Below are 16,853 nucleotides of genomic sequence, written 5' to 3' on the forward strand. Positions count from 1 at the left end.
AATAATCAAATTTGTATTTTAGTTTTTATATTTTATACAATATAAGACTATAATTCAATTTTAGATTTTATTACAATATTATATTTTAGTTAAATAATTGATTATTTCCTTTATTAATGTCTCTCGCATTTAAAGTCATTTGAATAAATGGAAATTATATATTAATGTATTTTATAACAATAATAATTTTGATAATTCTTCCTATAAGGAAATAAAGCAATTTTTTAAAAACTATTTTCCGATAGCATTCACTTTCTCTATAAATCTTTAAACATTTCTCTCTCTCTCTTTCTCTCTCTCTCTCTCTCTCTCTCTCTCTCTCTCTCTCTTATTTAATAGTCAATACATTTCTTTAAATCAATCGTCTTTTGGTGCAATTAATGAATTTTGAAGCACTTGTAGTATAGTATGCCTCATAAAAGTAATTTACAAACTAATCAAAAGTGTAGACATTGTGCTTTACACAAGAAATAAGGATTGAATTTATGTTTAGAGCAATTGTGTGTCAATTTAATGTGTATGCTATCAAACAAAACATTTGGGACAACAGTCGACTACAATGTGCACAAAAAATAATCAATTTTATTGACTCTATATTCATATCCTGTAGAGAAGCGATGCCTTTATTTGAGTCAATTTCCTATGCATTTCGAGACAAAAGAATAATAATAAGGAAAATGAGGGAAAAGTGAGAAAAAAGTGAGGAAAGAGAAGAGTAATGCTAACGGAGTCCTCAAACCAACGGTGCAATCAATTCTTACATTTCATGTGAGAGCGTGTCTTGAATTCTGGTGAGTAATACAACCAAATTACCAGAATTTCTGACTCAAACTATGTATTTAGACTCATATTTTATATGTGAAGACTTTTGTTGAACATTTGTCGACTATTTCAATGAAAAATACTCTTTTTTAAACCAAAAATTTCAAATCACAAGTATTTTATCATTTTTATCTTTACAAAAGATAATGCAAGTGATGGTAGAATTTAAAGAATATTTCAACAAATTTGAAGTTCACTTTTCTGGTCTTTTATTTTGAGGATAACAAAGTCACATCTCTGGAGATTTTAAATCAAAATATTTTAAAGAAAACCAAAAGTGATAAAAAGTAAAGCGAAAAAATGACTAAAATATTATTATAGCAATATTCGACGTTATATTTGAAATCATATAAAATTGCATTATCTGTAATATCCTTTATAAAAACATGAGTTTCTAAACAGTAATCAAAACATCAGTAAAAATCTCGAATATTCTTTAATTTAATATTCTGTATATAAAAATAGACTTATTTTATGAAATTTTTACTTTATTATATTCAGATAAAAATTGTTCGCTTTGTAAGAGCTTGTTATAAGTGTTTAAAAAAATATACAAAACATGTATTTTATAAATAATAAAATTTTGTTTTATCAATCCTTTGATTACAAACAAAATTGTTAAAACTTAATTATATCAAAACTTCAAGTTTTTGTATACAGTTATATAAAATATTTATAAACATATACTTTTTTACTATATATTTTATTGTTTGCTTCAATACAAGACTATAATAATATAATAACAAGATAATAATAACTAGAATGACCACTAATTATCAAATAAACAAAACACTAATTAAAATGTTAAGTATTTTTTGGATAACTTAAGAACATTTGTTTATAATAATTATAACAAACTATTATCTATTATGTCTGATAAAGTAATTATTTAATTATTATGATTTATATAAAATATTCTATTAAATTTTTAGTATCTCTATATAAAAAATTAAAAAACTATTGTTTTTATAAATTCAAATAAACATAACAAATCTGTAAAAGTTGATTTTATTTTAAAAATATAAACGCAATATTAATATACATGATAATATGAAGTATATATTAATACTAAATATATATATATATATAATTATATAATTAATGTGTGTGTGTGTGTGTGTGTGTCTATCCAATAGATTAAAAAAGTTTTTAAATAACTAGAACTAAATAGAAAATAAAGAAAATTGAGAAAAATATAGAATAAATATATTTTTGTAAAATAATTGATAAAACAGTGACATTGCTATAAATATTTGCCTTCGGCTCACAATTTTGTGACTTTTTTTACTCACTTTCATCCTAAGAGACTACAAATCACATCTCGTTATAGAAAATAGAGCCAAAACTGAATATAATAGACAACAATATACTATATATATATATATATATCTACAGTATATATATATTTATATATATTAGTTGTATGAGTTCTCACTCACTATTCGTGAGAATATTCACATCATTACAATTACTGTATATCTAATGCATTGTAATTTATTACATTGTTATACAGATTGCACATATAGTATAATATATATATATATATATATATATAATGCAAAAATTGGACAAAAAGTGCTGCAAAATATCATTTTGACGTCCTTTTCAATTCATTTGTCTTTTAAGAATTTTTTTGAAGACCTATTCAAGTGAATCTCATTTTTCAAATACTCACGTTTTGTTGTTCAATAAATAAAATCAAATTTAAGTTTTCTTGTATTTTATTTAACAATTTCAGAAATATAATAAAATAAATTTTTGTTTTTTATCGATTCACACTAATAACTAATTTTATAAATATTGTCTTGTTGTTATTTACAGTTAAACTAACGTTATTGACAATTAATATATTATTATTATTGCTTTACTTTATTTTATTAATGCTTAGAAAATAATTTATTAAATATATTGGAGAATAATATTAAAATACTGTTAAAATAAATTAAATTGCAATTTTAAAAGCTAAATTATTAACAAAATAAGTTATTTCAGCCTACGCTTAGTAAAGCAAAAAGTAATTACATTTTTTTGCTAAAATTTTTACATTTGAATAATTAATTCAAAACAAAGTTATATCTTATATATTGTATTATTAAAACTAAGGCGAGTTTTTATATGATATCAAAGCCCAGACCTCCCATCACATGATGTATGTCTTTTGTATTACATTAACAAAATAATTCAAACAATTAATTGTTTTCATTATAAATAGAGTAATTTCTATTTTATTATATTATTTATTATATATAATTTTAATATATTTAGATTTACTTAAATATAAAGGTATGTCAAAATTGATTATTTTATTTTAAATTATTTATTAAATACTATTTATAAACTATATAAAATAATTTTATAATTTTTAAATCTTTTATTAATAACATTTTAAAGATTATTGTTAATCTCTTTAATAATAAAGCTAATATATAAAGATTTTTATTATCGATTTTAAAAATGTATTGTATTAAATTGTACAGTATATGGATTATAACAATGCATAAAAATTAATATTATAAATTAACATTGAATTTAATAACATATACTATTTTATATTATAAGTATTAATAAATAAAAATTGAAAAAAGTAATAAATAATTTATTACTTTAAGCATTAAATAATAGTTAATTAAATAACAAAATTATTTTTTAATACTATATATTAATTTTCATATAGGTATAAAATAATAAATTTGGAATATATTTTTAAAATTTTATAAAGGGTTGATAATAAGTTACAAAATAACACAAAAATAATAAGATTTTGAGAAAGTTTCTCAAATAATTTTTAAATAAAAATATTGCGAATTATACACAAAACTTTATAATAGAATATTATTAAAATGAAATATGATATCTATTGATACAAATTTGCTAAAAATGTCAATTGTCAAAAAATATGCATTAAATATTAATAATATTTTATGTATATAATGGTTAATGTTTAAAATTATAAAATACAACATTGAATAAACTTTCAAGAATTATCTAAAAAATACAAAAATTACAATAAATATACTGTAATAATATATTGTATCAATAATTATAGTATTGTATAGCTTTGGGCCAATTTATTACTTTAAAATTTGTATTTAAGTATAGTATTTGACTCAAAAACTACTGAATTAATTAAAATAATATATACTATATTACTATATAATTGAAATAAATTGCCGCAAAGTGTTATCTTTAAAACATCAATGCAATTAAGATTTGATCCTTAAAATTGAACAAAAAATTATTTTAATAATCAACATTTGAAAATGTAAATAAAATACTTTAATAATTAAATGGTTTTGTTAGAGAAATCAAAATTAATTATAATTTTTTTTTGTGAAAATTACAATTTCCTCTATTTGTTTGTTTGCCTAATCGGCAAACTTTTACAACACTTGGCCACAAACTGCGGCACAATTTAAACCATTGATAGCGCTATTTCGTCATTTAATCATATATTTTTGGTACAGAGCATTGAATCATGTTTTTAATTTTTGAAGTTAAATATCTAATTACTTAAATAAATAAATATCATATATTTTATGCATAGATCTCGATCTAAAAACTAGTCATTTTGTATTGAGATTCATAAGCGAGTAGTATTGCCAACATTAAGTAGCTATCGTTAAGTTTGTCTCTTTATTTATTATCCCAATCTTCTGGTGAGTTCCGCAACAATAGAGGACGAAATAGTGCTATCAATGGTATTAATTGTACGGTAGTTTGTGGTCAAATGTTGTTAAAGTTTGCCGGTTAGGTAACAAACAAATAGAGAAAATTGAAATTTTCACTAAAAAATTCTATAAAAATACTTTAATGTTTAATAATTATTTTTATGCCACAACTAAACATCATAATTTTATAATAACATTTACGTTAAAACATTTTTATTATAAAATAAATATTTCAAATATATATAAGATTATATATATATATTAGATTTGAGATTCTATATGTACTGTAAAAACATAGCAATTTTTGATAATTAAATAAAATTAATACACTGTATTACTTTATAATATTAAAATCTCTGTACTGTATGTTTTTAGAATCTTTGTATTTAATATTTTTATTATTTAAATTATTAGTACAAATAATTTCTAAGTTTAATTAATAAATGCTATTTATGTTATTTGTAGAGTTTATGTTAAATTTTATATTCCAGTGTCTGAAAATAATTTAAATCGTATAAAAAACTATAAAAATATACTAAAAAGCTAAATAAAAAACAGATGATTATAATAAAGTAATTTATATTTTATGATTTATAGTTAATTCATGCGCTTTTATAATAAGAAAAAAATGTTTACATTAAATTACTTTTACTCACATATCATTTTTATAAAACAGTATATTAATTATAAAATAATTGTTAATATAATAAGAATACAGTATTTATTATTAAATAATTTTTACAATATCTTAATGTTTTTACTATTAGTCATTATTCTCATAGTTTATAATATAAACTTTATATAAATTATTTTCATATATTTTAACAAATTACAGTTTAACTTCTAAATTATTAATATTAATATTGTTGTTTAAATTTAAATAATATCCAATCAAATAATATTGTAAGATTATACTCTAATTCAAAAATTTAATAATTAGAAATAACTTTTAAAAATAATATGTTATTTTCAATAAAATCAATAGTGGTATTTGTGACCAAAACATTTATTTAAAGTAAATCTATAATATTTTCAATGCTTTTAATAAAGTTGTGTAAAATTTTGACAATTTTGAAGAATATTAGAATTGAGTTTTACATTTGAAAAGCTGTCAAATCAGCTCTCTCTCTCTCTCTCTCTCTCTCTCTCTTCTCCTCTACTTTCGACTAAAACTTTTATAAATAATAAGATTTTGATCGATCGTTGACTTGAAATATAGTATATGACTAATGATTTTCAACTAATGGTTAAGTTTCAGATTAGAAAATGAATTATCGGCAGATATAATATTTTGAAATTATATAATGATTACCGTATTATAAATTCAATATTTAATAATTAAAAAACTGAAAAAACAAATAAATTTAATAAAACCTAAAATGTGTAAATTAAATATTATTTCAAGTGTGAAACAATTTTGAAATACTTTTTTGGGCACGTATTGAGATGTATTTGAAAAGTAGAGTTATGTCATCATATCATCCCTATCCTCTATCCGTCTATTATTTAATATACAGAGCGTATACATTATGTCTGTATAGCATATCTAATAGAAGTGCATTGAATTTTATAGCCTACGAGTGACTCATCCATTGCAATGACAATAGGATTTAAAAAAGATGGCAAAAGACTGACGAGAAACCAATAAAATATATTGTTTTCTCAATATATTTATTGAGATATTTATGTGTCTTATGATTACTATTTCAATAGCGACTATACTGTATAGTCTATACATTAATGTGAGCTCAGATGCCTAAGAAATGTATTTCATAGATGAACCAAATCTTAGAGTTAGATAAATCCCAACAATCGGCACACTATATGCCACTATATTGTTCCCAAAATGTCATTTTATTTATATCCTTTATATGCCTTTTTGTTAAGCTATAAGTGCCTGTATTTTTCAATACAATTCAACATAAAATACATATCACTATTAAGCCAAACATGAGTGGAAGTTATATCGGAGTCGATGTGCCCGCGGCTCACATTAAAGGTATAGTAGTTAATGGAAAGGTAGGCAACCAATTGCATTATACAAATGCATTACTATTATACAAAATGAGGTATAAGGTATGTAAGCGGTCGTGTTTCAAACCTCCCATTCCATAAACCGGTGCTCATCTTTTCATACATGTATAGACTGAATCAACTAAGTTATAGCTATTAGGTTTGACAGCTTTAGATACAACTATTGAATCATTGGTACCAATCTTAAGAAGAGTTTCAATTACGGGTCAATTCAAACAATTGCTCAAAAATTTAGCTTTTAATGCCTTTTAGGGGCGGATTAATTAACGTAATAACACTTTTATGTAGTTATATTAGACTAAACCTTATTATTGTATTAAATACCTAACATTAATACTAAATTTATAAACAACTAACAAATTCATCACTTAAATAGCACTTTTAAAAACATTTGATATGAATCTATTGGTTAGTTTAATAATAAGTTAAGTAAACTCATTTCAAAACAATAAATTATCTTTTTTCTCTATAACACCGATTAATTGCATTTAACAAAACATATACAGTGTATACGCTTTATTGTAAATAATTATAATTAGTAATTAAAGACTTGGTAAAATTATAGCAATTATTATTTTAATTTGTAATTATGTTAATAATAAATAGTTTTCAAAAATATTCACTAAAAAAGTGATAAATGTCAATAAAATATTTACTCAAGACATCTTTTAAATATTTATAATAACTAAAAAAATAGGAAACATGAGTTATACATAATTTATAAATACAGTATTAATAAACTAAATAAAGTCATATGATATTAATTGGCTTTATATTTGAGCTCTAATTAATTATTAAGTAATATCTGAAGTAAATATTACAAAAATAAAATCTTTTTTCACGTGTTCTCATATTTGGAGAACTTATCGATGTATTTATAAATAAATAAAATATATTAAAGTATTATATATAAGATATCTATTATATATCGTATAGTAAGATACTTATATACAGTACAGGTATATTCATTGAATTATATCAGTTAGTATTACAAGTTTAATAAATAATTTCAAAACATTTTTCCTGAGAAGTTTTGTTATTTGATAAAAATAAATGCTTATAAAAATCCATTTTACGACTTATTTGCAATAACTAACAATAATTTTTTAATTATAAATTTCATAAAACTTTAAACATTTTTTTATAACTTATGTTGTATTATATTATACATTAAATAAAAAATAACGTTATAAGTAATAATAATAATAATATATATATATAATTAATTAATCAAATTAGAAAATAAATAACTAGACTATATGTAAAATAAGCAACCAATTAAAAATTCAAATTTGTCTTAGTTTTTCTATCTATAAAAAATTTAATATTCTATTTATTAATTATACAAGGTTAAATAAATATGCTTAATTTTAATGTTTTAATAATAATTAAATAAATTATATGTTAAGTAAATTACAGTATTATTTTGTAAAATTTTTTAATTAAATACTATAAATTTGTTATATACTTTACAGTTAGTTTTAGGAAGTGATAAATATTACAATACTATTACAAAATATATACTAACAATATTTTGATAATACTGTACATATCATATCATATAATCATATAATTTTAAATAAATAAATTAGTAGTAAATTAAAATCTAAACAATTGCGACAACACTTACCTAAACTTTATTGATTTTTCGTCACGTTTTATATATAACACAGTTATTAACAATTCAGTTAGTTTTGAGAATAAAATGGGTATAATATGCTATCATATAGTTTATGGCAATAATAAACTGTCAATATTTTTGATGTCAAATCATTGACAAACACTTGCAATAGTTTTTTTAGTTTTAGTAGTAATCATACAAATAATTTGTTGAAACAAATAACTACATCAAAGCAAACACCAAATTAAATGTCTTTTTTACAGAATTAGTCCCAAAAAGAAGTGCCAAAAAGTTAATCAATTTTAAGAGTCTTTGTCTTTTCATTACAACACATCAATAATTGTCGACTAATCCATTGAATCCATTGAATCCATTGACAATCTCTTGAGTTTTCAACAAAAATGAGTCAATTGTATAGTTAGGCAAATGTTGAGACAAAATGTGAGACTCTTTGAGAGCAATGGAAACAAACAGACAGAGAGTCGGCTTTGCTTTACATTCCTCTATAGCACTGACTTCAGTGAGTTTGCAGCGATGGTTGAGTTCATTGATAGATAACAAACAGGGGTTGTCTTCAGCTATCATACAACAGTACAACAGTGTTACCAGTTTTACAAATTTCAAAGAAGGACACAATTCATCAAATTTATTAAACTAACATTTCATTTGTTTTATCTATGATTTATTTTAGTTATATTTTAATAAAACAAATTAATTCAATTATTTGCATAATTCTAATATTACTTTCGGTTTTTAGATTAAAATTTTAGTAATATTTAATATACCTGTATATTAATAGTCATTATTTATGTTATATGTAAATATTTTATTAATTTTGGTAATTTATGTTTTATTAATAAAAAATTTTATACTAAAATGATAAGTTAAATTAATTATTATTAAATTAGATTTTTAAAAAATAAAATAGTTTAGCAATGCTTAAAATTAATTTTTGTTGTTTTGTTAATAAAAATTTAATCATTTGATTAAACTTACCAATAAAATCATATTATTATAAATTTATTTATTTGTTGAGTTGGAAACACTAAAAACATGTAAAAGTTTCCGACTTTTATTACATACATAATCTTTGAATGTATTACTACTGTATTGACTGATTGTATACAATTGGAAAATACAGGTCCATCTCTATAATTTCATTTTTAAATTAACTTATTTACAAATATCATAGTACTGTAGTATTTAATTTAATAATTGCTTTTTATATATCCTATAGTTGTAATTTATAATTACTACTGCACTTATTCATATTAATTATTATTATTATGTATTTTTATAATACACGAACTAACCTAGCTAATATAAAATAATATATTAAATTTTCATATACATTATTAGGTGTCAAAGATATTATTAGAATTAACATTTATGTTTTACAGATATGTTGTATCACTTGTATGTAATTAATAGAAAAATGATAAGAGATGAATGTTATTAATATTGAAGCATGGTCAGTTTTGAATTGGTAAGTGTATACTGTACAGTATATATATAATATACAGTATAATATATATATATAGTATATATAGTATGAAGTGATGGTAGCGAAACAACTTTGAGGTAAACCAGAGAGTCGACAGTCAATGACAACTGTAAAACCATAGACAGTAGTGTAGGGTCTATGGGGTCAACACATCAAAGCATTTACTTATACAAAATGGAGTTATTTTACAACATATATATACCGTATATATATATATATATATATATATATATATATATATATATTAATATAACATAAGATATGATAACAATTAATAATGTTTTGCTTCTAAGATAAGCTGTTTTGCTGTTATTAATGATAATAATAGTTATATTACGTAATGTCTACTCACATACTTCTCTATCACAAACTTACTGACAAATAATTTATTTTGTGCACTGATTTTGACACAACTTTTATGAGAATCTGTATTATTAATAAAAGTAATTATTATGTCTTTAGTATTGGTTTGAGACAAATAAAAACTCAACGTTACTATTACTACAGTATATAACTGTCAAAGTTTGCCAAAATATAATATACACTAAACTAATGGCAATACTACTACTTATATCTGTGTAACTTAAATATCATTTTATTTCAATATACAATACATTGTAGTATTTTTATTATTGTGATGTACTTATTGTACAATACTTTTTATAGTATATTCAATATTTTGCGCAAATCTATGATTAGTAGATAACAAGGGATCAAAGTATACTTATAAGGTATAGATAATCATTTTATTAATAACAAAGTGTTAATCTGTTATTAAATCAGATTACTAAAGATTTTCAACATTATTATGTCATTATATATAAGTTATCATTAATACAAGTGGTTATAATTCAATACCATTTAAAGCAATATTTGTTGATCTGCTTATACAGTATATTAATGTAGTGACAGTAAAGTAGCATTTAAAGGGGCAAATCATATCATTGATCATAAAAATATGACATTTTTCTGCTGTTTTGAAATCAAATTCAAAAATATGTTCAAATAAATTACAATTTGTTAGTTACAAATAACACAAATAAATACTATACAATGTATACATGTATAAATAACTGTATAATAATAATGTATCAAATTATAAATAATATGATTATTAGACATATGTATATATAATAGTATACATAATAAATATGCATAATTTTATTAATTTATTTACTACAACTTTTGATTTAAAAATTATTTAATGACATTATTATTTATAAACAGATTTAATAATTTATTATTATTTTGTGATAACATTATATATATATTATTGTTTTAAAATATACAAAACAGAAAAATTGTAGTTTAAATTATTTGTAATTAAAAAAAAATCTGTGCATTAATTTAATGATTATAAACATTTACTAATATTGTTACCAATAGTTATTTCTTTAAATTTATATAATTGTTTGGTGTAATTATATGTTATTATAAATATTATAAAAAAATATTAAAATTATATAAAAAAGTTAAATTGTTTATTTTATATAGAGTTCGATCAACATTATCAGTGAGGGAAGATCCCTAAAAAATCATTCCAATTTTACCGGAAAATATTTTATTTTTCCTCCCTTAATCGTTAGAAAGGGAAAATATATTTTATTTTATTACGATAAATAGTAATAAAACTTAAATATTTTGCAAAAAATATTGAAATATTCAAAAATAAATATAAATTCAATAAATTTAGTGAGACTATTATCAATACAACTTAAAATAAAGTTTAATATAATATTTGTTTATCTAACATTATAATAAAATGTATTGTTTAGTTTAATAGGAGGTTACACAAGGAAATAGATTCCCTAAGAATTTCCAGGGAATAGTGAACACAAGGAACTTTTGGTATATAAAACGAGGTAAGGAATCTGATATAACCCTAATTTTATATAAATGAGATAAAATAAATTTGATTTTGATATACAGTAAAACAGACAAACAAATGTCAAGTTAAACGTTTAAAATATTATAATTATTTGAATGTTTTTGTTGGTCATAATAAGTAATAAATATAATACGACAACAAATAATTATAACTTATAATTAGATGATTTGTCATTAATTTGATTTAATAAATAGTTATTATTGAGTTAAATAATTGGCAACATTTAGTTTGTTGAATCAATTGTTATATAATCTGTACTTAAATTTGGTCTTTGGATAAGTCTTGAGATGAGATGAAAGTAAAAAAATAATTTAAAGTTAATGTCCGCCCTTTGATTTAGTCGTTTGCCACCCACTCGTGATTAATGATAATCTCAATCATATTTTCTTAACTTTTCTTATCGTAATTTTCAATGAATAGCGTTTGTAATTCAATGCCACATATCATGACTGCAATACTATCGGCTATTTCTAAAGTTTGCTTTCATTTTTTATAACATACGATATGATTGCTTTCATTGAGACAAAAAATAAAGCAAAAAATAATAATAAACAATAAAATTGTTATAATATATTAATATTAAATTTTTTTTCTCTAAATAACTACATTTAAATTGTGTTAATATTGATTAAATTAAAGTATTAAAAAATGTTAATATAAATTATCATTTCATAGATATTGAATATTAAATAATGATTAATTTTTATTTCTATTGATTATTTACTAGCTTTTATTAATAACTAAACAAATGTACATTAAGAATAATGTTATATCATTAATATATTATTTTATAAAATTAATTATATCATTAATAAAATGTTATTGAAAAATATAATATTATTTTTTTAATTAAAGTCTATAAATAAGGATTATTATTATTATTTAAATAAAAAGTAAAAATATATTTTTAAAATTAAAACCAAATATAGAAACATAAAATGCTATATTATTGCAATAGTTTTTTAAGATGTGATTTACAATAAATTGTTAATAATATTAAAAGTTATTATTTATATATTAGATTAGATAGATAGATAGATAGATAGATAGATAGATAGATAGATAGATAGATAGATAGATAGATAGATAGATAGATAGATAGATAGATAGATAGATAGATAGATAGATAGATAGATAGATAGATAGATAGATAGATAGATAGATAGATAGATAGATAGATAGATAGATAGATAGATAGATAGATAGATAGATAGATAGATAGATAGATAGATAGATAGATAGATAGATAGATAGATAGATAGATAGATAGATAGATAGATAGATAGATAGATAGATAGATAGATAGATAGATAGATAGATAGATAGATAGATAGATAGATAGATAGATAGATAGATAGATAGATAGATAGATAGATAGATAGATAGATAGATAGATAGATAGATAGATAGATAGATAGATAGATAGATAGATAGATAGATAGATAGATAGATAGATAGATAGATAGATAGATAGATAGATAGATAGATAGATAGATAGATAGATAGATAGATAGATAGATAGATAGATAGATAGATAGATAGATAGATAGATAGATAGATAGATAGATAGATAGATAGATAGATAGATAGATAGATAGATAGATAGATAGATAGATAGATAGATAGATAGATAGATAGATAGATAGATAGATAGATAGATAGATAGATAGATAGATAGATAGAGATAGATAGATAGATAGATAGATAGATAGATAGATAGATAGATAGATAGATAGATAGATAGATAGATAGATAGATAGATAGATAGATAGATAGATAGATAGATAGATAGATAGATAGATAGATAGATAGATAGATAGATAGATAGATAGATAGATAGATAGATAGATAGATAGATAGATAGATAGATAGATAGATAGATAGATAGATAGATAGATAGATAGATAGATAGATAGATAGATAGATAGATAGATAGATAGATAGATAGATAGATAGATAGATAGATAGATAGATAGATAGATAGATAGATAGATAGATAGATAGATAGATAGATAGATAGATAGATAGATAGAGATAATGTCCTTATTCAAGTATTTTTGTGTTGCAAACGAAATAAAACAAGTTATTTATACAGCACTAAAATCAAAATAAATACAGTATAAAGTATATAATCAAATATATGGATAAAAACTTAGAATAATTTTAATAAATACATATTCAATATTTAAAATAAGTTTGATAAATATTTATATATTTAATAAAAGTTAATTTTGTTTTTAGAGAAAACTTCCAATTATAATAAACTAATAATAAATATAATAATTTGCTTATATTATATATGTAATGAAAAAGGAAAATATTATTTAATTAGACTTTTATGGCAATATATTTCATAATACTTTATTAAGTATAAGCAATTTAATGTGCATTCCTTAAGTTATAAATAAAATATGTGAATATATTAGACAAACAATAGTTTTCACGAAAAGTATTATAGTATGTATTGGTTTGAATTTAAGTGAAATGAAAGAAAGGTCATAAAGTTCGTAGAATTGTATCCATATTTTTGTATTGTTTATAAGGTATATACTATATATAAATATATATATATATATATATATGATAATAAAACATCTAAACTAATGATCGATTACTTGATGAATTAGATTGTAGTCAAGCAATAGTATTGCCAACGATTTGAGTATTGCATGCATTTTCATGTCTGTCTATTTAATAGCAATATCGGGTCTCTTCCTAACGGTTCTCTCTCTCTCTCTTTCTTTTTCTCTCAGTATTAACTTTATTAGTATTAATACATTAGTATAAACTACATATATATATCTATAAGTATATAATTTGTGTTTGCATGTGTTATCCACAAATGGAAAGAAACATATTTTTAAATTATAATAAAAATATAGACATACTATATATGTATTCAATTAGTCTTAATAATGTATAAATGAATTTTTAGCATAAATCGAATAAATAATTTACCAAAAACAGTGTATCGAGAATTGAAAATATAGTAACAATAATTGTTTGATTTTCATATTGAATACTTAATTGATTGCTATATAAAGTATTGCAAATGTATTATTACCATACATTAACAAAGTTATAATAAACGGGAAAATAGTTAATATAAGAATTTTGATTGATTTTCCATTAAATCAAATGACAGGTGATATCTATATCAAGAAATGAGGTCATAAAACATTGAAATAAATATAATTCATACAATGATTATTATATTTTATTATACATTATTATGTGCCAGAGATCGTCACTTATTGTCATAAATTTATAGCTCATCGTTGGTGCTGATGGTTGTGCTGCCAATGATGGTAGTGATCGTCAAGTATATGATGACCGACTCATGCAAAGAGTGAATCCAAATCACAGTCGATGTTAGACTATAATAACATAGCATATAATAATCACAACAATAACTGGTTTCCTAATTATTCGCTCCGAAGCCTCTAATAATTATATTTAGCTATTATTATATGCACTTTATTTTATGTTTTGTGGCCAAAACCTGCATTACTATTACTGCTATTAATTAAAAAATTTTGTTTTATTATAGTTGAGCGCAACTAACGCAAGAAACAGATCTGGAAATAAAAGTTTTAGAAAAATGCAAAAATAATCTGACGGTAATGTTTGCAACCGTTTCAGTCAACCGTAAAAACATTTGATGCATTCATACAACCAAACATTTAACTATTATCGTTGCTATGCTTTCATATACTACAATACTTTATATACTGTAGTTATATAATATAACCATATTCAGTAATATACAGTATAATACTGTATATTGTATAATACCATCATTCAAATGGTTGGCAATGGTTTTCATGGGATGACACTCTAATATATGTATCATTTATTCATTTCAAAATTTTTTAAACATTTAAGGTATAAATTGGATAGACATAGACCTTATTTCAAACTACTATTGATTTTTGCATTATTTCTGACATTACATACTAATTATTAAAGATTAGTGCTATAAGCGTTATTATAATTTAATACGTGAATCTTTTCATATATTGTTATGTATCCATCAAAACACACTCACACACACACACACACACACACACACACACACACACACACACACACACACACACACACACACACACACACACACACACACTCACTCACTCACTCACTCACTCACTCACTCACTCACTAACTCACTTGCTTTAATGCAAATATGTGGATCTCTTGTAAAAGACATATTTTTTAATTAATTCAAACCATTATATTATACATTATTAGAACATTACAACAATGTATTACAAGAACTATATGTGCATATAGTTTATCATATGATACGATTGCCTCCGAGAAAGATCTTAATTTGTATCCTTTGCCGGCTTATTATATTTCTTTTAAAGCACTTTATATAAAAAATATTTTAAAAGCTCTTTTTATATAAAAATATTTTAAAGCTAACATTATTTTTATATTAAAATATTGTGATATTAGAATTGTTATGAAATATTTTTAGCAGTCTTAGTCTTATAAATTATATTATGAGCCATTATCACTGATATTAGTTATGGTCTCATGTATGTTGTGTTGAGAAAGTCATGTACAGTATTTTCAAGCAATGCCAGTGCTGTAAATGCTGTAAATGATGTAAACGCTATTTATGATGAAAATCTTAATACCGGTGTGTTTGCCATTATACTAGAATAGACCACCCAATGAAGTCATGCACACTCTGGTCACTCAAACACTTTCCTCCACCCCTGAGCTTAGGGCTCAGCTAACTATGTATTCATATTGTATTTATAATATCGTAATGTTATGATATAATAGACATTTTTAGACATAAATAGCCATTACACAAGAAATGCATATTATTTTCTATATTTATGTTTTGTTGTCTGTATTATTTGTTACTTGTTTTAGCTTAACTATTATATTACGGTATATACGGTATAACATATAATATTATATTAATATTTTGGTTTACATATATGGAAAACATTTTGTATAAATCAATCTTTTGGATGTTATATTTTCTACAATAAAAGTCTAAAACATTTTAAATAAAATACAAAAAATAGCTATATGTGCTCCTCATATTAAATAAATATGATAGGTATATAATATGCAAATTTTAAGCAAAACATATTGCTATAAGCTATTCATAAATGCAAAAAACAAGTGAAAACTAGAAATATCTATTAAAATTAAAATTAATAGTCAGTTTATTTCAGTATTCATTTGGTTTTTGTTTAACATTTTTGATTCATTTTATGATATTATTTATAAATTAGATTTTGTATTAAACTCAACTTAGTTATAAATATAGTAAAAATTGATAATTTAAAG

The 16,853-nt window shown here is 21.8% G+C and overlaps 1 protein-coding gene across 2 annotated transcripts in view; it reads right to left on the minus strand.

Annotated features, from left to right (window-relative positions):
- LOC128959487 (latrophilin Cirl-like) overlaps window positions 1-8,498 on the minus strand; it is a 36,509-nt gene extending 28,011 nt beyond the window's left edge. For both annotated transcript variants that reach the window (XM_054305446.1, XM_054305445.1), the window contains exon 1: window positions 8,155-8,498. The gene's annotated coding sequence lies outside the window, so the exon portion shown is untranslated. The remainder of the gene's footprint in view (window positions 1-8,154) is intronic.
- Window positions 8,499-16,853: the final 8,355 nt, after the last annotated feature.

Source organism: Oppia nitens, unplaced genomic scaffold (genome assembly GCF_028296485.1).
Source record: "Oppia nitens isolate AA-2021 unplaced genomic scaffold, nextdenovo-longstitch-racon4-pilon3 scaffold4_pilon_pilon_pilon, whole genome shotgun sequence".
Taxonomy (NCBI): domain Eukaryota; kingdom Metazoa; phylum Arthropoda; class Arachnida; order Sarcoptiformes; family Oppiidae; genus Oppia; species Oppia nitens.